The following is a 22,703-nucleotide window of genomic DNA, read 5'->3' as shown; positions in this document are numbered from 1 at the left end:
TAATGCTGGCCCTATTCAGAGTTCATTAGCAAACAACTTAATTTATTTTTTTCTTTTTTAAAATTTATCTATTTTTAGTTTTCAATATTCACTTTTATAAAATTTTGAGTTCTAAAATTTCCCCCCTCCCTCCCACCCTCCTTCCTCAAAATGTCATGCAATCTGATATAGGCTATGCGTGTACAATCATATTAAACATATTTCTACATTAGTTATGTTATGAAAGAAGACTAAGAATAAAAGAGAAAAACCACAAGAAAAAAACAAGGAGAGAGAAAATAGCATGCTTCGATCTGAATTCAGACTCCATTGTTCTTTCTCTGGATATGGATAACATTTTCCATCATGAGTTTTTGGAACTGTTTTAAATCATTGCATTGCTGAGAAGAGCTAAGTCTATCAAAGTTGGTCATCAAACAATGTTGCTATTACTGTGTACAATGTACTCCTGGTTCTGCTCACTTCATTAGCATCAGTTCATGTAAGTCTTTCCAGGTTTTTCTGAAATCTGCCTACTCATCACTTCTTATGGAACAATAAAACAACTTAATTTATAAAAGTAATTTTTTTTTAAAAATGTCAAGGTTGGGGGCAGCAAGGTGGTGCAGTGGGTAGAGCACCGGCCCTGGATTCAGGAGGACCTGAGTGCAAATCCGGCCTCAGACACATAACACTTACTAGCTGTGTGACCCTGGGCAAGTCACTTAACCCCATTGCCTAGCCAAAAAAACAAAATAAAAATAAAAATGAAAATAAAAATGAAAATAAAAATGTCAAGGTCTCCTATAGCATCCAGGGCCATTGCCAGTCATCCTGACCTATATCTTGCCACTGGACCCAGATGGTTCTAGAGGAGAGAGTGGGGCTGATGACTTTGCACAGCCCTGCCTCACTTAAATACAATTCACTTGCAAGTCAAGGCATCATTCTCCTGATGTCATTGGTTCTCTTTGAGGATGAAGGACATACAACAAAGGAAAGTAATGAAAAAAAATAGTATTCTGTACCTCTTGAAGGGAGTGCTTGATATAACGTGACAACATTTACAAACCTTCAGTCAGGAGACATTAACAGAATGGAAAAGGAGGCCTATAGTGTATCCCCATAGTTGTTTGGGTGAAGGACCAAAGCACTTACCCATAACACATTATTTTCCAGATATGTGGAAGACTCTCAGCAGTCCAGTGTGGAGGTTTGTGAATGCTAAGTTGCATACCAATGCTCCCTGATAAATGGTAAACTGAGGGGGAGAGCAGAGAAGGCCCTGAACCTCAGCTGGAATTGGTTCATTGTCGAGCCTAATTAAAAAATACACTTTTTGGGGGTGTGTTCCTGAACATGCTGATCACACAGAGGGGAGGATCCTATGTAATAAATATCTAATATAGGAAAGGTGTTGATAGATAGGTCTCGAGTTGGAAAGATGAGGTCACTGGTTTACATCCCAAAGAGGAAAGCTGGACACTATCCATATAAAACAGCTGCTTTTGTAAAACATAATGTATTGCACACAAATGAAATTATACTAGCTACTGTCATTTTGAGATTCCACAACTCTCAAGGAGAGGTGGACAATTAGACTCTCACATTTCAGACACAGTACTTCAGTGTGAAAATAGTTTTCCTTGAAGTAAATCAGCAGCAACAAGACCCATCCAAGAAATATATTTGTACTTCACAAACATCTGTCTCTCATGTAACTAAACTCTATCATTTTTCTCATTTAAGGATTGTGACCAAAATCCCAGGAAAGCTTCCAAATTTTCTTCATAGTACTATTTAATTGATCTAGGCTAATTTCACTAATTAAATCTTTGTGGTACTGATCTAACCAGCCAACACAGTGCTTTGATCACTTTAAATAAAATACTTATAAAAATTAATCAAAGTGTAATATTTAAGAAAAATACCATTCATCATCTATTTAGAATATTATGAAAAAATTTTAAATTACTCTTAAAATTTGAAAGAAAAAAAAGTGGCCATAGCTTTAAAAGATGAATAAGGAAATTTGTATAGTCACATTTCAGAAATAAGTTGTCCATATTGTTTAATATTTTAAAGAAGAATTCATATTTTAAATTTTATTATTATAATATTTATATTTATTAAGAAAACAGGATGCATTTTGATAGTAATGTCCCCGTGGTTTTTACAAATAGGGTTTTCATTTTCATTGATTAATATTACATAGAGCTTGCTCTCCATTGTTTTTAGTTAAAATTCTTGTCCATTGACTTATATTTAAAAAGTTACTTTATCACAAAAGGTGATTTGGAGAATTCAGATGTGTATAGATTTTTTTTGGAATTATTTCATTTGACCCAACTTTTCTTCTCCATCTTGAAATAAGGACAACTGTTACCTTAGAGTTAAAAAGAAGAAATAAATAGAAAAAAAAATATAAAAAGGAACTCAAATGAAATTAAATCTTGATTGGTAAATAACATATTTGGAGGGACAGTTGTTTCTTCTGTCATTTGACATATAAAAATTAATTATTTTGTCACAGAGATAATTATGATGTGAAGATGATATACTAGAAAGAACATTGCATCTGAAGTCAGTGGACCTGGATATGAATATGAGCTATGATGCATTCTGTTTGTGTGACTTTAGGCAAGCAAGCCACTCCATCTCTGCTTGTCACTTTTCAAATCTGTAAAATTAGAAGGTTGGATCACTCTTGGGGTCCCTTCTATTCTCTAATCTAGAACATTATAACCTATTTTTTTTCTTGAAGAGATTTACATACTCATAATAGTAGAACTGGACTGAATATTAAAAAAAAAAACAAAAAAACTTCATTTTCCAGATAAGTACATTGAGACTTTTTTTTTTTAAATCAAGTATAGCAATAATTTTGGAAGCAAAATTCTACTTTTTCTTGCTTTCTCATTCCATAGATGTCACAAAATTGCTACAAGGCAGAACTCTAAGACTAGTGATAGTTTGTGTTAGTATTCAATCAGTCTTCATAATCTTCCTGCAGTTCAGGAGATCTGGAATGTTTGCTGGAATGATACTTCTTTTTGCTTTCATGTCTAAGGAGATAACACAACTGTGTGAGTGTGTGTGGGTGTGTGGGTGTATGTATGCGTGTGTATGCTCATGCATGTGGGAGAGAGCCTTCATGCGGCTGTCTGGTACTGCCTTAGTTAGACCTTCTCTTAGTTTCCACTCTTGAAAACTGATACATTTGAAAAATGAGAATTTTCAACTACCTGTATCAATGCCCATATTGCAGTATCACTTACTGGTCCTTGACAGCTAATGAAGTGCTGTAACAGGACTGATAAACCATAATGCCTAATGAGTTGGTGGACCATAGCATTTTTTAAGGTAGAGATTTCTTAAATGAGGTGAGAGCAATTATGTTCATCAACCAGCTCAGTCATGAACTTTTAAACTAATCTTGTTGATTTTTTTTTTGTAAAAAGAGTTCCCTTAGCTCTAAAATCTTGATAAAACAAAATGAAATAAAAAAGATTAACTTTCATAGATGTAAATGGGAAAAGACAGAACTTTTATCTTTGCTTGATGTTCAAACTCTGTTAGAGTTTCTACCACCTTTTGGCCTTTTCTAGAGGTGGCATAAAGCCTAATGGGAAACAAATGTCTGTTGTAAAGAATTCCCCCACATGAAAAAAAAAAGAATCCTTGGAAATCTCATATAACCTTTTTATTGCTCCTCTGGGGACACTGCAGAATCCTTAACCTCAGCTTTTCATGCAGCTTTTGTGAGGTTGTAGGAGTGCACAGATTATTATTCTATAAAATGCTTTTTAATTGTAGGGCAATGGGAAGGAGTACCTTCTATCAGGTGTGATGGAAGAAACCAAAACCAGTAAAGTGTTAAATTTAAGAATCGTTATTTACAAGGTTTAATTATTTAGTCTAAAGGTTAATGATGACCATATTGTTATAAAAAAGTGATTGACAGAGATAGTCAGCTGGACTGTTTATATACAAAATAAATAAGTATGAGGAAAAGGAAAGATTTAAGAAACTAGTGGCCTGTAATAATATTACATGATTCATTTGATGAGGCAAAAATACTCTGAGGGTTTCATTACCACTCAAAGGTACTAAAACATATTTCCTCCTCCTTGATGTATAAGAGTTAAATTTTACACTTGGTGCTATTCTCTAAGACCAATGGGAGTTTCTCAAGTATTTGAAATAATAAGCATAATTAAGAAATCACCTTAACACTCTAACCTCAGGTTATATATAATTCTAACAATTTTAAAAGATGTAATTGTCATTAGAAAGTCTCACTTGTGTGCTGATTCAGGAATAAAGGAAGTTGAATAGCTAACCATGCTTCTCACACATTCTCTGTCCCTTACAAAATCCTTCCTTCCCATCCCATTCCTAGAAGTAAATTTGGTCCTGAATGGGCAAAGAATGTGTGACTGGGATAGAATGGATCAATCTTTCCAGGAGTGTTATACATAATAGGTACTCCACATTGATTTCTTCACTCGAAATGAAATGAGTTGAATTGAAAGAATACAAAGAGGCCAAGGTAGTTTTACAAATTTGAACTCAAGTTCCATTTTAGAAAAGATCTGAAATGTCTACAAATATATTCTGAATGCAAATCCCACACTATATTTGACTGAAGTATCTGAACTGTTGTATTATTAATATGGTATTCTAGATTGATAATCAAAGAAGTAGTTTGTTTTGTTTTGTTTTGTTTTCTGGTTTGTTTGCTTTGTTTTTAGCATCTGCTCTGTGCTAGGCAAAGCCTTAGGGATACAGAGAAAAGCCAAAACAAAACAACAACAACAACAAAACAAAAAAAGAAAAAGTTCCTGTTCTTAAGAACTTTATAGTCTAGTAGAGGAAACAAGATGCAAATAATTATGTCCAACAAGGTATATACAGGATAACTTGGAGCTAATCTTAGAAGAAACTGACTGTAAGAGGAATCTGAAGAGGCTTCTTGCAGAAGGTGAGATTTTAGTTGCAACTTGAAGGAAATCATGGAACCTGGAACCGGGGAGTCAGTGATGAGGAGGGGAGAGCCTTATGGGCATGGGAGACAACCAGTGAAAATCAAGGAGTCAGGAGATGGAGTGTTGTGTGGGAGAAACAGCAAGGAGGTCAGTGTCACTGGATTGTAGAATATGTGGAAGGTAGTAATTTGTAAAATTGGAAAGATGGTAGTCAACAAGATTATGAAGGACTTTAAAAACCAAACAGAGAACTTTGTATTTGATCCAAGCAGTGTTAGGGAGTCAATTTATTAACTGGGGGGGGGGGGGAGGTAACACATCAGACTTGTGCTAAGGAAGGCGAGAGTTGAGTGGCAGACACTTGAAGGAGGGAGACCAGGCTTTTGCCATAGACCAGGTATGAAGTGATGATGGCCTGAGCTAGGGTCCTGGTCATGTCAAAGGAGAGAAGGTGGCCTATAGGAATGATATTGTCAAAGTAGAATTGATAGGATTTGGCAACAGATTGAATAGATGGGCTGGCAGAGAAGTGCATAGCATAAAGAATACAGTGCAGAACTTCAAGGAAATCATCTAGTTCATCCAAGTTCATCATAATCATCTTTCTCATCATCATAGTGATAGCTTTTGTTTAGCATTTTTTATCCATAAAACCTCCTTTGGATATAGGAGCTTTATATACTTTATAGATGAGGAAACTTAGGTAGATGGTAGGTAAATTACTTTTCCTGCTGGTAAGTGTCAGATCAAATTTGAACTCAGGCCTTCCTGACTCCAGGCCCAAGGCTCAATCTACATAACTTCTTGGGATCTCAGTTTCCTCATCAGTAAAATTAGAGAGCTGGACTAGATTACTTGGATGATTCCTTCTACCTCTAAATCTATGATCCCATGACAATCTCTCAGTGCCCCTGGACAACCCTTTAACACTGCAGAGCAGTTGCTGATCTTGGAGAGGACGTTTCATCACTCCAGGCACATTTCCTTCTAAAGGAAACATAAAAACAGCCTTTGAAAGCTAATAAAGGTATGAAAAGGCTTATCTCTAGTCCTTCAGATTATTGATAAGATCATTTCTTTTTTTTTGTGATACTAAATTACCCCCACATTACCACAAAAGAACTCCTAATTGTGGAGAGTATTATGCCTAATCTTATTAAAGGCTTATACAATCACCAATTCCATTAGCTTAAAAAGAAGCTTTGCAAGTTTTTGTTTGTTTGCTTTTGCCTCCTCTGTGATTCAAGTAATTTCTAAATTCTAAAGTTACTACTTCATAAACAAAGTGAACTAGAGTAGCAAGCTAATTATCCCCATAATTAATGGGGAGGGGAAGAAAAAGAAAGAAACTTTCTTTCCTCCACTCACCCCAGGGAAAAAAGGAGGGAGGGAAGCATTTCATTTTACCTGTATTCTCTAAATGTGACTCCATTTTCTACCTCATGGTGTTAACAAACAAGTAAGTTTACCTTTAAAAAGTGAGTTCAGATTATGAATTCTGTGGGCCAACTTCTGACTTCTGCTATCTGAATTTTCCTTATGCTCTATAATCTTTCCTTTTTTCTATTTAACTATCTGAAGTATCTCCAAAATAGTGTAACACTTCATTCCAGAGAAGAAAAACTTGGACCACATATCCTTTTTTTTTCCCCTACAGCCAGAAAAGTGACTACTAAAATAATCCAAGGATTTGAAAAACCTTTTTGCATGGAATGGAAGGATTCATCCAGTTGGTCCTTTTTGCAGATTCATTCGATTATTCTAATGATTAGAATTTCTGTAGCCTTCATTTGTTCAAGGGTCCAAGAAAGAGAGCAAAAGAGGGCCCAGGACTGATAATGTAACAATTCCAACTGAATGTGGTAGAATGCAACCTCAGTGAGGCCAGAGAGCTCTATGTGACTTTGCTTTTGCCCCATTGCCTATCACTCTGTTTTTCATTTAGTAAATGTTATTAATTGAATTGAACCCACAAAAATGAATTTATTCTTTCATTCAGTAAAATTAATAAAATATCTTCAATGACCCTATCTTTGAAATCTTAATTCCCATTGTAACTCATCCATTTGGCTTTTCCTTGAGAATGCCTATCACTTATGTAATATAACCAGACAAATGAAAAGATCCTTGTCAATTCTTTTTTTTTTTTCTTAGTGGAAGGAGGACAGGTCCCTGCAGTCTGGAATGGATTATTTTTAAGGTTAAATTCTAAGGTGACTATTTTGGAACTTAGACATTCAGATTCTCTGAATTGGAGGTTGCAGCCTGTGACTGACTGCTGAGCTGCTGGATTTCACAATGGGCTTCAGCAGGTCTGAGGATTGTTAATGCATTTTCTCTCTTTGTTGCAATTGCTGGTTATAGGGGTTTAGAAATTGTTTAAACATGTAATTTTGTAATACATAATTTCAATTAGTTTGAACATGGATATAAATACATTTCATTGTAGTTTTAATTTGTTCTTACCCACGAGAATCCTGGAAAGTGCTTTGGGTAATGTAAGAGAGATACGCAGAGATGGATACACACAGAGAGACAGAAAACTTCACCTTTAAGTAGTTTACACTTTAGTTGGGGGCCATGAGGCATATATGATAGAAATAATTAGAGAAACATTCCAAAATAAGAATATAGCTTTATTCCATATCCACCAAAATAGTTATAGTTGCACTTTTTGCGGTAGTAAAAAAAAAAAACCCTGAAAACAAAGTGGATTCCCTTTGAGTAGAGAATGACTAAATAAATTGTGAAATATGAATATATTGGAATTACTGTGTTGTAAGAAATTTGTGAATGAGTAAAGAGAAGCATGAAGAAACTACGCGAACTGATACAACATGAAATAAGCAGAAAAAGGGAATAATATATACAACAATTTTTTGTTGTTCAGTTATTTCAGCCACGACTCTTCATGTCCTCATTTGGGCTTTTCTTGGAAAAGATACTGGAGTGGTTTGCACGTCCTCATACAGCTCATTTTACAGAAGAGGAAAGTGAGGCAAACAAGTGACTTACCCAGGGTCACACACCTAGTTGTATCTGATGTTGGATTTGAACTCAGGTCTTCCTGACTCCAGGCCTGGCACCCTATCCACTACACCACCTAGCTACACATATACAATGACTACAACAATATGAATGGAAACAAACACAGCACCACAAAAAAATGAATATTGTGGAATTATAAAGAAAAATTACTCCAGAAAAAATTTACCATCACCCACCTCCCCAGCACACACACCTCATTTGCAGAGGTTGAGAGTCTATGGGTGTGAAACACTACATATAATAATAGTTTTTATTTATACATTTTGCATATTTTTTTTCTTTGTTAAAAATTCTTTATTGTAAGGAGTGCCTCTGTAGGAGGCAGGAGGAGGGAAATCTAGGCGATGTAAAACAAAAAGTATCAATTAAAAACCTATTTTTAAAAAGAGTTAAGTCTGAAAGTTGGGGACAAATTGTAAATGTTGATAGAACTCAGAGCAAATCGTTCTCTCCTTTCCCATCCCTAGTACTCATCCCCTCCCCCGCTGTCATTTAGCTAAAGAGGTCAATTCATATTTTGCTGCAGGACTGAGCAGCTGCCCTAGGAGCCTCTGTACATTGTAAGCAATTATACTTTTTGGGTATAAATGACAATAGGAATGATAAAGACTGAAAAGCACTATGATAAAATGAGATTTGATTCATGCCAAGGTAGGAGATTAAGGCTTCTGTGGAATAGCTACTCATTCTGGCCCAACCTGGGAGCAATGCAAATATTTTCTAAACAGTTTTGAAATATTCTCACCATATTCATGTGTAATAGGTATTGGATAACTGAACTATCATTTTCCTTAATTCTCCAGATGTGGAAATTTTCCACAGTTTCATTACTGGCAAAATGAAGCATACAGTTTGCAAATATGTTAGAGAACACATGCTTTCTCAGAGGCATGCAAAATATGACAAAATTATTAGGGAAAAAATTCTGTACAACACTGGGAAAAACATTCTGCAGTATATGCAAATAATTTACCATGACTGTCTCAAAATCACTTTCACCTGGATTATGCAGTAAAGTTCCATCCATTTTCCATCTTGCTAATGGTAGTCATGCTAGAGTCAATGTGGTAGAGGAGATAAAGGATGTGTTTTGGAATAAGAAGACCTGGGTTCTGGTCTTGCCTTAACCTCACAGAGCCCTCAGGCAACTCCCTTAAACCAAATTACAGATGAGTTACAAGTATACTTTGCTAAGTTTGTTTGGGCCAGTATCATAGAACTTGAGCAGAAGGAAAACCTGGAGCTCCAGGCATAGTATGTGCTAAGTAAATATTGATAATGGAAACCGACCCAAAGAAGAGTTAGTAAGCTTGTTCTAGATTAAAAATGTCTTAGGAAAATCAGAATTAGAGAAGCTTTAGCTAGAGAACACTGGTTCATCCTTCTAACCATTAAAATGTTAAATAGAAAAATAGAAAAGGTACAGAGGGATGCATTCTTATTACCATTATGATTATGATGTGACTACAATAATTGTATACTCAAAAGAGAAAATAATAACAATGAACATCTGCATTAATCATTTTGGTCTGTGTCTAGACTAAAGGAATTTCAATATTCACTCACAGGGTGATACTTTTTAAATGCTCATTGTTGTTCTTTCAAGTATAGGTGAAAATTTTCATGGTACATTTGTTACTACATGAATAAATCACAACTATCAATCATCAGTGGTAATGAAGGAAAATAACCTATTCATTCATACATTCAGATCTTTTGTCTCTAGACACAATGAGGTTTGAGATCTCCTGAATGCTAGATTCCATGACCTCACACTTGCTGCTTTTATCTCTCTGTCTAAACACCCAGATCAGTGGTTCATTCTAACAGGGTTTGGACTTTCTGGTTAGACATTTTTTAGTTCCACAGGGTTTGACTGGTCCATCATCCTTGCTGCCTGACATACCCAGTGGTGAACTTCTGTGCAATAAACTGCTTCTTTTTCTTACGTTACCTATGACCTGTGGAGTACTTCATTTAATCACTAAGTGAAAGTCTATATGTCATTTTTTTTTCTTTTCATTCTGGGAAGAAGCTATAAATAATTCAAAAAAGTTTAATTTGATAGAGAGAACTACTAGGAACTGACTGAGTCAAGAAACTTGGCTCCTTATCTTCATTTCATGTCTTTACTCCTAATTGATCAGATGATTTTGGGCCAACACTTGACTTTCCTGCCTTAATTTTGTCATTCAAAAGTATTAGAATGGTTTATCTCTAAAGTTACTTTCAGCAATAAGATTTTGTGAACTACAGAGATACATTGATAAAAATCTACTAATAACATCAGCACCCTAATAAGTATAATAACCAATTGACAAAAAAAAAAGCATGATCCTTATATTTAATGAATTTACAATTTGGTTGGAGAAACACAGTGATAACATTCTTCTGACAGCATTAGTATCCTAAGAAGTATAATAATAAATCAACAAACATTTATTAAGCACTATTTGCCAGTCACTATACTAGGTGCTGAGGGAACAAACACAGGCGTGAGAGAATATCTTCTCTCAGGGGGTTTATTTTCTAGTTAGATAGATAGATAGATAGATAGATAGATAGATAGATAGATAGATAGATAAGATCTATACCTATATAAAAATCTATATCCATATATCAAGATAGACATACAGACACAGAGGAGGAGAGGCTATAAAATGTGTTACCAGATAAATAAATATATAATATATACAAAATAAATTCAGCGATTTCAGGAAGCATTAATAATTGGGTGAATAAAGAAAAGCCTCTTGAAGAAAATGGCACTTGAGCTAAACTTTGGAGGCAGTTAGGGGGTCCAAAAGACGGGTGAGGAGGGAGAGCATTCAAAGCATCAGAGATAGCTTCTGCAAAGGTACATAGGTGGAAGATGGAATAGTAGATAAAGGAAACTGAAAATAAGCCAGTTTGTCTGGAGTGCAGTGAGAGTGAATAATGTGATATCAGAATGGATATTTGGCTGGAGCCAGATTGTAAAGAACTGTAAATGCTTGAAAAAAAAAGTAGTGTGTATTTTATGATAGAGCAGGGTTTCTTAACCATTTTTGTGATGTAGACACCTTTGGAAGTTGGCTAAGCCTGTAAACCCCAAATCAGAATATATATAAAAAATAATAATAATTGGGAGAATAACAAATTTCAGTTAGAGGTTTGTCTGAATAAACATGTAATTTATTCCTCTCTAACTTCTAAATTTATCTCCAGTTGTGAACCCCAAAGGTTAAGAACCCCTGTACTAGAAGCACAATGGCTTTTTTAGTAAAGTAGTGACAAAGTCAGATGGACAGTCTATAAATGTCAGTTGTATGTGGAGGATGGATAAGAGAGAGGAGATTAGAAGTAGGGAGACCAATTAAGAGACTATTGCCATAACAGTCCTGGTGAGAAGTGATCAGTGCCTGAATTAGGATGTTTGTGATATGAGATATGATCAGGACAGATGAGAAAATATTTAAGTGGAAAAACCAAATAGGATTCCGCCATTATTATGGGAGGATAAATCAAAAGGAAAAGTCAATGATGATTCTTAGATTGTAAACCTGGATGTCTGGAAAAATGGTGGTGCCAGAAATAGGAAAAGTAGGAAGATAGTGTGGCAGATTTAGGTGGAAAGAAAGTGAGTTTGTTTTTAGAGATGCTGAATTTGACATGCCTGTGGATCATTCCAGCACATATATCCAGAAGGCAGCTGGAAATGTAAAATTGCATCTCAGGAGAGAAGAGTACTAGCAACAGAGATTTGGGCATCAGCTGCACATAGGTAATAATTGAATCCATGAGAGCTGATGAGATCACCCAGAGAGTGTGTAAAGAGAGAATAGAAGGCCTAGGACAGAACCCTGGAGTATATCTACCCATGGAGGGTAGAACATGGATGATGATTCTGTAAAGATTAGAGGAGGGGTGGAGCCAAGATGGCTAAGTAAAAGCAGTGACTTGCTTGAGCTCTCCCCCAAACCCCTCCAAATACCTAGAAAAAATGACTCTTAACAAATTCTAAAGCAGCAGAAACAAAAAAAAGACAGTGAAACAAATTTCCAGTCCAAGATAACCTGGATGGTTGATTGGCTGGGAGAGGAGCACAGTTCGATGTAGGCACGCAGGCCACAGCAAACCTGGAGCAGGCCTCAAAGGAGTGAATCGCAGGCAGCTGTGGCAGTTTCCAGACTTCTCAACCCACGAATGCCAAACACAATTTAGAAGGTCAGTGAGAAAAGTCTGTTTCTGCAGTGAGAGAGAGAAGCTAGGTCCTTGCCCCAATTCCCAAGCATGTTCCTGGTGTGATGGCTGCTTCCTGAGCTTCCAGCCCAGAGACTGAGAGGGAATCAAGTGGCTGATCAGAGGGGGATTGCAGGGACCTCTCTGCTGGTGAAGGATTCTCTTGCTTTGCCCATGATTGGATCTGGGTCACAGTTCTGGGTGACACTCCTGGGGTGAGGAGGAGTGCTGGCATAGTGGAGCTTGTAGTGGCTGTGGAGAGGAAATCCTTCTCACAGTTCCAAGACAGAAAAGAGTGCTTGTGGTCACTCATAGACCAGAGCACAGGCACAAAAGGAATAAACACCTCACCCTTGATCATAGCACCTTGGAAAAACTGAAAATTTACAAGTCCCTAGAAGTAACTCTGAAAACAGCTGCACAAAACCCTTGAAGCTTGGGACAGTACATTCTCCACACTGGAAACAGACCTCTAACTTAACAGAGAGTTTATAACTCAAGTAATTGGCCAGGATCATGAGCAAGCAGCACAAAAAGAGTCAGACTATATTATCTTACTCTGGTGACAAAGAGGATCAAAACACAAAACCAGAAGAAGACAATGAAGCCAAATCTCCTCCATTCAAAGCCTCCAAGAAAAATATGAATTGCTCCCAGGTCATGGAAGAGCTCAAAAAGGATTTTGAGAAGCAAGCAAGAGAAGTAGAAGAAAAACTGAGAGTGATGCTAAAGGAGACCCAAAAAAATACTGAAGAAAATAACACCTTAAAAAATAGCCTAACCCAAATGGCAAAAGAGGTTCAAAAAGCCAATGAGAAGAAGAATACCCTAAAAAGCAAAATTGGCCAAATGGAAAAGGAAGTCCAAAAGTTTACTGAAAAAAATACTTCCTTAAAAATTAGAATGGAGCAATTGGAAGCTAGTGACAATTTGAGAAATCAAGGCACTGTAAAACTAATCAAAAACAATGAAAAAATAGAAGAGAATGTGAAATATCTCATTGGAAAAACAACTGCCCTGAAAAATAGATCCAGGAGAGAGAATTTAAAAATTGCTGCACTATCTGAAAGCCATGATCAAAAAAAGAACCTAGACATCATCTTTCAAGAAATTATCGAGGAAAACTGTCCTGATATTTTAGAACCAGAGGGCAAAATAGAAATTGAAAGAATCTACCAATTACCTCCTGAAAGAGATCCCTAAAGGAAAACTCCTAGCAATATTGTAGTCAAATTCCAGAATTCCCAGGTCAAGGAGAAAATATTGCAGGCAGCCAGAAAGAAACAACTCAAGTATTGTGGAAACACAATCAGGGTAACACACAATTTAGCAGTTTCTACATTAAGGGTCCACAGGGCATGGAGTATGATATTCCAGAGGGCAAAGGAATAGGACTACAACCAAGAATCACCTACTCAGCAAAACTGAGTATAATCCTTCAGGGTAAAAAATGGTCATTCAATGAAATAGGGGACTTTTAAGCATTCCTCAGGAAAATACCAGAGCTGAATAGAAAATTTGACTTTCAAATACAAGACTCAAGAGCAACATGGAAGAGGTAAACAGGAAAGAGAAATCATAAGAGACTTATTAAGGTTGAACTGTTTACATTCCTGCAGGGAAAGATGAAATTTGTAACTCATGAGTCCTTTGTCAGTATTAGGATAGTGAGAGGGAAAAAAATTATACGTATGTATAGATAGATGGAGGGTACAGGGTGAGTTGAAGATGAAGGCGTGATATCTGGAAAATAAAATTAAGGGGTGAGAGAGGATTATACTGGGATAAGGAGAAAGGGAGAAGTAGAAAGGGGTAAATTATCTCACATGAAACAGACAAGAAAAGGCTTTTACAGTGGAGGGGAAATGGGGGAAGGTGAGAGGCAATGAGTGATTCTTATTCTCATAGGATTTGGCTTAAGGAGGGAATAACACACACAATTGGGTATGGAAATCTATCTTCCCCTACAGGAAAATAAGAGGGGAAGGGGACAAGAGAGCAAGGGGTTGAGGGCAGATTGGCGGAGGGGATAATCAAAAGCAAACATTTCTGAGGAGGGACAGTGTCAAAAGAGAAAATAGAATAAATGGGGGGTAGGACAGGATGAAGGGAAATATATTTATTTTTTCACAACATGACTACTGTGGAAGTGTTTTAACATGACTACACATCTATAACCTGTATCAAGATGCTTGTCTTTTCAATGAGGGTGGGTGGGGAGGGAGGAAGGGAGAAAATTTGTAGCCCAAGATTTTAAGAATACATGTTAAAAATAAAATAAAAAAAAAGATTAGAAAGAATCAATCATATAGGTAGCAAGTAATTACAACAGAGAAACTCAAATGAATCTGTCAAATGAGTAGTCTCACTAGGGATGTGGATCACAACCCATCTGCCTGTTATCCTGTAAGACTCTTGTCCATATCCTTTTGTAAGTTTGTAAGCAAGAGGTTAATTTACCCAGTGTCTAGGAGACTTTCCTTGCTTTCTCTGGAAATCTCAAGAATATTATTGTAGTACTTGAACTCTCCACTTGTTACACTCACCTGTACTTCATGACCTGCTCATATAATTCAGTTATATGCTTCATACAGTAGCACATGCATCCTATTGCTTATTTACCTGATGACATAGTTTATTTTAGCTCTTCCTCCCAGTTCCTTATTGATTATTAGATGCAAACTGCTCACTGTTCTTCCTTCTTGCCCTTTCAGTGATATTCATATTCTCTTCTTTAGAAATTGTTGGGTGATAAAGGGAGTGCTGAAAAGTAGCCAATTGTTAAATTTTCAGTGTGAGCATTTATACTCAGAAATTGGCAAATCTTACAAATTAGAGCTTGACTTATTATTTCATTGATTATATAGACTTAAAAAAGTGAGAGAGAAAATATTTAAAATGCAAATTAAACTTAATGTGTAGTAAGTACATTTTCCTCCACAGAGAGCCTGTTGTTAAACATTTATCAGCACACTACTGTCTTGTGTTCTATGTCACTCAGCCATATAAAACATGTCAGCAGAATAGTGGTATTAAAAATGCAGGCGTTTGTTTCTTGGAGAAGTTTAGAGTTATTAAAGGAGTTTTTTTTATATTTTCTGAAGGCAATGTTTCCCTTTCTCTTCTTCTTTTCATCTGCTGGCTCTCATTGAAACCTACCTTATCCTTGATAATATAGCCTCCCTGACCACCCTCTCCATTCATTTCTCCTGATTCACTAGTAGTGGTGGAGGAGATGAAATAATGCTTACTCATCATTTTTTTTCCATTCTCAGTACTCAGCACAGTGCTTGACAGATAATAGGTGCTTAATTAATGCTTGTTGAGTAAGTGATTGGAAGAGTTTATTCTTTTTTCCTTTCCATGGCCCTTTCAAGAAAGAGTTAGGGAATATGGCTTTCTTTTCCTACTGAAACCTCCACAAGAGCTCCTTTCTCTAGCTGCTTCAGCTATATGGCATCCAATGACCTTGTGGCTTCAAGCTCCAAATCTGGGAAGCTGAATAATTCTACAAGATTCTTGTAAAAGTATAGATAGCCTCTGATTCCAAAGTGGGTTGTTACTGGTAGGTGGAGAGAGAGAAACCCATCTGTACCTTCACTTCTCCTGTTAAATACCACCAAGTTTGCTGTTACCAACTTAAACATTTGACACCATTTCTAGGCATCCTTTTCTCCTTACATCCAGGTCTCCATTGTACCTTGCCACAGACTCCTACAGTTCTTTGGAGGGAGTGTAAGGGAAACTTATCTCCATACATTGAGTCTGTAATCCCCTTTCTCAACTCTATCTTTTTTTCCCCCCATAGGTACATGTTTGTGTGAAGCAATTATAGTGATATTATATTAGGACCACAATTCCCTATTCTTCTTTTTTGTACCTACATGTTTATGTGAAAAGATGGTTAGGATATTATGTTAGAAGCTGATTTTCCAAGTAAAAGAAGTTACTTGGTTGATTGACATATGTCACAGAACTAAAAAGTTTCCTTGGGCAGTTAGTGTATATTTTGTTATGTTTGACTATGATCTACACTGATATCATATATATCAGTATTTGATTTTTAGGAGGGAAGACATGTGAAAGAGATTAAAATGCTGTAATTTACCAAGCTATGCTGCTTCTAACTGTCCAAAAAGCCCATGATTTGCGTAACTACTTCTTCCATAAATTTTGAGGAATAGTTTCATGAAGAGTTCTGGGGCTAGAGCAATCAAAAAAGGCTTCATGAAAGAGTTGGCAGTGGTGTTGGGTGTTGAATAATGCATAGATTTTTTTCAGGATTAGGAATTGTTGGGAAGATATTCCAGTTCTGAGCCTGAGATGAGGAAAAGAATATTTAGGGAATGGTTAGTGTTACAATTTGCCTGGCAATTATAGTATTCATGGGAGAGTATTGGAGATGAGATTGGAAAAGTTTAGTTGGAGTAAGATTTTGTAGGTTCTTCAATGTTGGAGTGAGAAGTTTGGATTTTATTAGCACAGAGTGATGAACTTAAAACTAAAAGTTTTAAAAGTTAAGAGAATAATAGAATCAAAGCAGTACTATAGGAAGGTTCATTTGGGACAGTATTCTAAATGGATTGGGAACTGGGAGAGACTAGAGACAATCCAACATGGATTAATAAGAAGTTTAATTTGTATGATCATACATAGTGTAAATAGAAATGAAAGAACATTTTAAAGTAAGAGTAGCCTAGATTTGGCATGGATTTGATACAGGGATTGAAGAAGGAGGAGGAGTCAAAGATGACTAAGATTTCTGTTTTATTTGGGACCTTTTGAAAATCAAAAGAGTAAGGGCAAAGTTCACATCATGTATAAAGAAACAAAGGCACAATCTTCAAGTCAAAATGAATAAAGGGAATTTGTCTGGCCGAAGCAACTGGTGGAGCACTGTTACCCTCCATACTATAAAATTTGTAGAAAAAGGCATAAAGGAAGTCAACAAATACATGAACAGGGTGACTATTGTTTGTATTTGAAGGTCAAGTGTATAGAGGTCTCCACCCTACTAAAAAAAAAAAAGACTGGTGCTGGAGGGTCTTGTATTCTAAAACTTAGCATTAATTTCATTGAATTTTTGAAAGTTTGACCCAGTCATGGTAATATAGTCATCTGTAAAAAGCTGGGTTTACTTTAAAGATAATCAGAATACTAGAGAAACCATATCACTGTGTAACATAAAGATGTATAGCAGCATATCATCAATCTAAAAATGTCTCTTATAAATTCTCTCAATTGAGAAAACTAACTATATAAGAATATTAGTTGACAAAAGCAATTGATAACAGCATACAGAATATGCCATTATTGATTACTGACAATGTCATCTCTTCATTCTTGTGCAACCAGTTCACAAAAGTCAGCTAGAGATTACCTGAGACGGAATTATGGCATTTAAGGAGGGAGTGAATACTAAGAATTTAAAAGTAAGAAATTATTCTGAGATAATAGAAATAGAATTTAGAATACTTCAACTCAGGACCATGAACAAAAATCTGTTATTACAAATTAAAAGGATCCCAGAATTATTTGCTGACAAATATAATTTTTATACACACTCATACACACCACACTGAAAAGACACACATAAACCCTGACTTTGTGACTTCAGAGAAAAAGCCAATGATGATATCAAATTATAACCTAACTCAATGAAGACTGGGAGGTTTTTTTTTTTCCTCCCTTTGTTCCTTATAAAAGGTTCACAAGGTAGAAAATAAGTTACCAGTCTGCATTGGAAAAGGGACTTCTAAATCAGTGGTTCCCCACAAGGAGGAACTCACAGTTCTGCGCCAAAATAAATAAATAATGCTATGAACAATTTTTTAAAAATTTTATTTTAAATTAAATTAAACTGAAATTGGGCTTTAAAAATAGTGAAAGCCCTTTATACATGAAGAAACTGCTATCTACAAATGAACTTAAACTGATATTTTGGAAGTAACTACTCTACCAAAATGAATGACATTCAACCATTACATGAATTTTCATCCTTAATGATTATTGTCTGTGTTTTAATAAACCCTCCACCAAAATGTAAACAATGCACTGGTTCTCTTCCTATGACACTAAGTTTCTTGGAGGTGGGAATGGAGTGTAAGTATACAAATTGTAACAAATGAGTCTGAGGCACATAGTTCAAAGCATAATCAATGTATTGCAAAGCTAGCAATTGCCAACGAAGTGAAATCTCAAGCCCCTCAATGGCCAGGGATGCATTAGAGAAGACAGAGCAGTCTTTTATACAGTTGGTAATGGTATAGTTTGGGCTTATTTGGCATGATCATGCTGACTTGCTTGCAAAAGGGGGTTTCCAAAGTCCATGGTAAGAGGGAAATAGAGTTGATCAATATTTTCTAGAAACACCTGTGTTAGGTAACCTCTGCACCAGAGTGGTTGGGTGCTAGGCTTATGACCAGGCAGAATATCTCATGACCATGTTGATTCATCCTCCCTTGTCTTCGCAGGTGAGATAGATTGAATCCAGTCTGTAGCTCAGAGAAATGGGGAAGTTAAACTCTTATAAGCTCTAATACTGAGGGCTATACAATTCAATCTAACTCTAATCCATAACTACTGATTCTAGTGGTTAGATATGAATCTCAAACAAAAATTAATAAATATTACAGAACAAAGTAGGGGACAAATTTTCAACTTCACATTTTGTAGCTGTTTGTTGTCTCTTATCCTTTTTAAATAATTGGCTCATCTCCATTTCTGGTCATCATGTTTTCTGTTATACATTTTATACTACTTCATGCAAATTATTTGTGCATACTCATGTTTCTTTACCCTTTGTAAATGTGTGTTTTTGTATATATTCTTTAGGAATCCAAGTACAATTTAATTCCTGTCATTATACTAATTTTAAAAGCAATGTCACATAGATTTTTTTTATAGTTACCCTATGAATAAAAAAAAGTCTAGTTTACTACTTTTTTTCCTACTGAATTTGCTTTTCATGCAATTCGCTTCAACAAAGATTTAAGTTCTTGCTATGTACAAAGCTATGTGTTAGGTTCCAGCAGTACAAAGAAATAGGTTTCACCAATTGTATACTTAAGCAGGATACAATGTAATCATTTGAGGATGGTAGTAGTATATGAAGTAGGGAAGGTACACATAGAAGTACAAACTTCTTAGCCTTCACTTAAAACCCTCCACAAAAATACTTCAATGGCTAATCTTAATGCTTCTCTCCACTCTTTATTTTCATGTGCACACCATCTTTTACTTCAGCTCCTTTTTAGGTGTGGAATTACATCTTTTCCTACATGTCCTTTAAAAAAAATAAAGCAAGAAAAGAAAAACAAATTTTATTATAATAAGTATACATAGTCAAGCAAAACAAATTGCTTCAGTGGGTGTATACATGTCTTATTCTGCTCCACAAATCTACTGCCTTCTTCTAAAGGATAGCAGATTTCACCATCAATCCTCTGGAATCATAAACTGTTGTTGTATTGATTATAGATCTTATAACTGACAAAATTGTTTGTTTTTATATTATTGTATGAATCATTCTAGTTTTCCTCATTTCAGTCTTTGTCAATTTACAAAAGTTCTCAAAATTGTTCATTCTTATAATATTGGTGTCATAGTATAAATTGTTCATGTGATTCTGCTTACTTCACCCTACAGTTGTTCTTTGAAGTCATTTTTTTTCATATGGCTATAGATAGCCTAATTACCTTTGGAACTGACTCTTCATGTCCATAGACAATTTATTAATTTGGGATGGCTTTTGTGCTTATGATTTTGAATCAGTTGTTTATATATCTTGAAAATGAGATCTTTATCAGAGACACTTGCTGGAAAGATTTTTCCAGGTTATTTATTTCCCTTTTAATCTTAGCTTATTGGATTTATTTGAGGAAAATCTTCTTAAATCCATTAATAAAATTATCAACCCCATCTTCTTTAATAAATTTACTTTTATTCTTCTGTGAGAGCTATTCCTTGATTGATCGTGAACTTTCCTATACATAAATCAGATAGTTTATTTTTTTTACATGTTTCTCTCATTTGTTTCTGATATGAACTTTTATTTCTAGTCCACATACTAATTTGGAGTTTATATTTGTTCAAGATATGAGGTATTAGTCTAAATCTAATTTCTTCCATGTTGCTATCCAGTTATTAGACACTTTTTTTTAGTCAAATAGTGAGTCTTTACCAAAGTAGCTTGGGTCATTGTGTTTATTGAATACCGGGGTTCTATTACTTACCTAATTTGTTCCACTGTTTGATAGCTCTACTTTTTAACCAGTAGTAAATTGTCATAATAATTACTGCTCGATTGTGTAGTTTGGGATCTGGCATTGCTAAGGTCCCCTTCATTTCCATTTTTTCTCATTTTTTTCTCTTGAAATGCTTGTCCTTTTTTTCCCTCCATATAAAATTTCATTATCATTATTTTCTAGTTACATGAAGTAATCCTTTGGTAGTTAGATTGCTATGACATTGAAGAAGTAAATTAATTCAGGTGGTATTGGCATTTTTATTATATTGCTTCATCCTACTCATGAACAATGAATGTTTTTCCAATTATTTAGGTCTGAATTTCTAAAAATAGTGGTTGGTAGTTGCATTTATACAGTTCTTTTGCTTATCTTGGAAAGCAAACTACCAAGTATTGAATACATTTATACAATGGATCTCAGAGGCAAAGAATGTGAAAAGTGAGAGAAGCTAGAGTCAGATGGAAAAGAATGATGGGAGGAAATTAAGCAAAATTATAAACCAATGGAAAACAGCTGCAAACCAGAGTTTGTTTCATTTGTGCTAAAGGAAAACAGTGAGTCTCTTTTGATTTCTGAAGAATTTAAGGGTTCATTAGTTTGACTTAAACTAAGAACAGTTTCTGTCTTCAGAGTGATTGTTATAATTTAAAGAACACAAACTTTTCTAGATTATCTTTACACAGTGAACATGTCTTTGGCATAGTGCTTTAAGATTCACAAAGTGCTTTGCCCTTATTTTATCCCTTTTTATGATCTTGTTTGAGCCCCATGACGGCTCTGTGAGATGGGCTAATAAAGGTGTTGTAATTCCAGTGTTATATGTGAAGAAATTGATGCTCTTTCAAGGTTAAGGGGACTATACCTAGCCACATAATTCTGGAACAGAAGGGGGATTTGAACCCAGGTCTCTCTTAATGTCAAATATAGTGTGCTATCCAATATGACACTGCCTCTCATGAAGTAGAATTCCATTCTTGCTAACTTTTATTGAACTAATTCTTTTCTTTTCTGTTTTTCTGTCTGACTGTGTTATGATCCCCTTTCATTGATTGCTTTTTTGGGGATCCATAACTGTTTTATATTCTCTTGGAGCTAGAAAGGCATCTCACATTTGCTGATTAAAACTAATTTAATCCTTAATTAAGTTATAGTAATTTACTCTATGTAAGTAGATCAGGTAATTGGAAAGTGAAGGGAGACAATGCATATACAATGCAAATTTCTGGTGAGAGGAGAACTACTTAATTTCTCTTCAGAATTTTCCTTTCTATGGCAATAGTTTGCATATCCGTGTAGCTTTTTCCTCACAATGGCCTAGGCAGATAATGAAAGTAATATTATCTGAAGCTCAGAGGTTGTAACTACCTGTAGTCACTTTGATAATAATGGGCAGTCTATCTCTTTATTGTGTTATTTCTATATAAATGTGCAGTCAAAAATGGAGCCAAATATCTATCAATCTCAACTATCTTCACAATATATTAGGGTTTAAAAGTAGAATATGTTCATATAAAGCAGAATACTATAGTGGACAAAATGCTACATATGGATTGAAATGACCCATCTCTGTCACTTACAGAGTTAATCACTTGACTTCTATATGTTTATTTCCTTATCTGTAAAAGGAAAGATTTGGACTATCAATCAGTAAGACTTTTTTTAAGCTCTTCCTATGTGCCAGGTACAGTCCTAAGCACTGAGGATACAAAGAAAAAAAAAGTCTGTTTTCCAGAAGCTTATGCTCTAATAGGAGAAGTTACCATCTACAAATCAGAACATTTAAGATAAATCCAAAGTAGAGAGAAATTAACTTTAGAGGGGATGGCATTAACAGCTAGGGGGACAAGGATGAGCATTTTGGAAGAAGTCGAATTTAAGAACTCAATCTAAAAGGAAGTCAGGCATTGTAAGAGTTGGAGGTTGAGAGAGAGAGAGAGAGAGAGAGAGAGAGAGAGAGAGAGAGAGAGAGAACATTCCAGGTGCAGGGAATAGATTGAAAATAGGTTATTGTGTGCATGTAACAAGGAGGCCTTAGGTTGGCCTGTATTTTAGAGTGAATGGAGGAGGGTGTAAGAAGTATAGAAAGGTAGGAAGGGGTCAGATTTTTAAAAGCTTAAAAAAAAGAAAGAATTTTATATTTGAGGCTGAAGTAATAGAAAGCCACTAGAGGAGTGTGTGTGTGTGTGTGTGTGTGTGTGTGTGTGTGTGTGTGTGTGTG

General features: G+C 35.5%; 1 protein-coding gene across 3 annotated transcripts in view; it reads left to right on the top strand.

The window, feature by feature from the left end:
• Window positions 1-22,703, top strand: part of SEMA3A (semaphorin 3A) — a 596,670-nt gene that overhangs the window by 359,698 nt on the left and 214,269 nt on the right. The window lies entirely within an intron of this gene.

Source organism: Vombatus ursinus, unplaced genomic scaffold (genome assembly GCF_900497805.2).
Source record: "Vombatus ursinus unplaced genomic scaffold, bare-nosed wombat genome assembly UNPS02014830.1, whole genome shotgun sequence".
In the NCBI taxonomy this organism is placed as follows: Eukaryota; Metazoa; Chordata; class Mammalia; order Diprotodontia; family Vombatidae; genus Vombatus; species Vombatus ursinus.
Note: the sequence above shows the minus strand (reverse complement) of the source record. Positions and strands in the feature narration are given on the sequence as shown.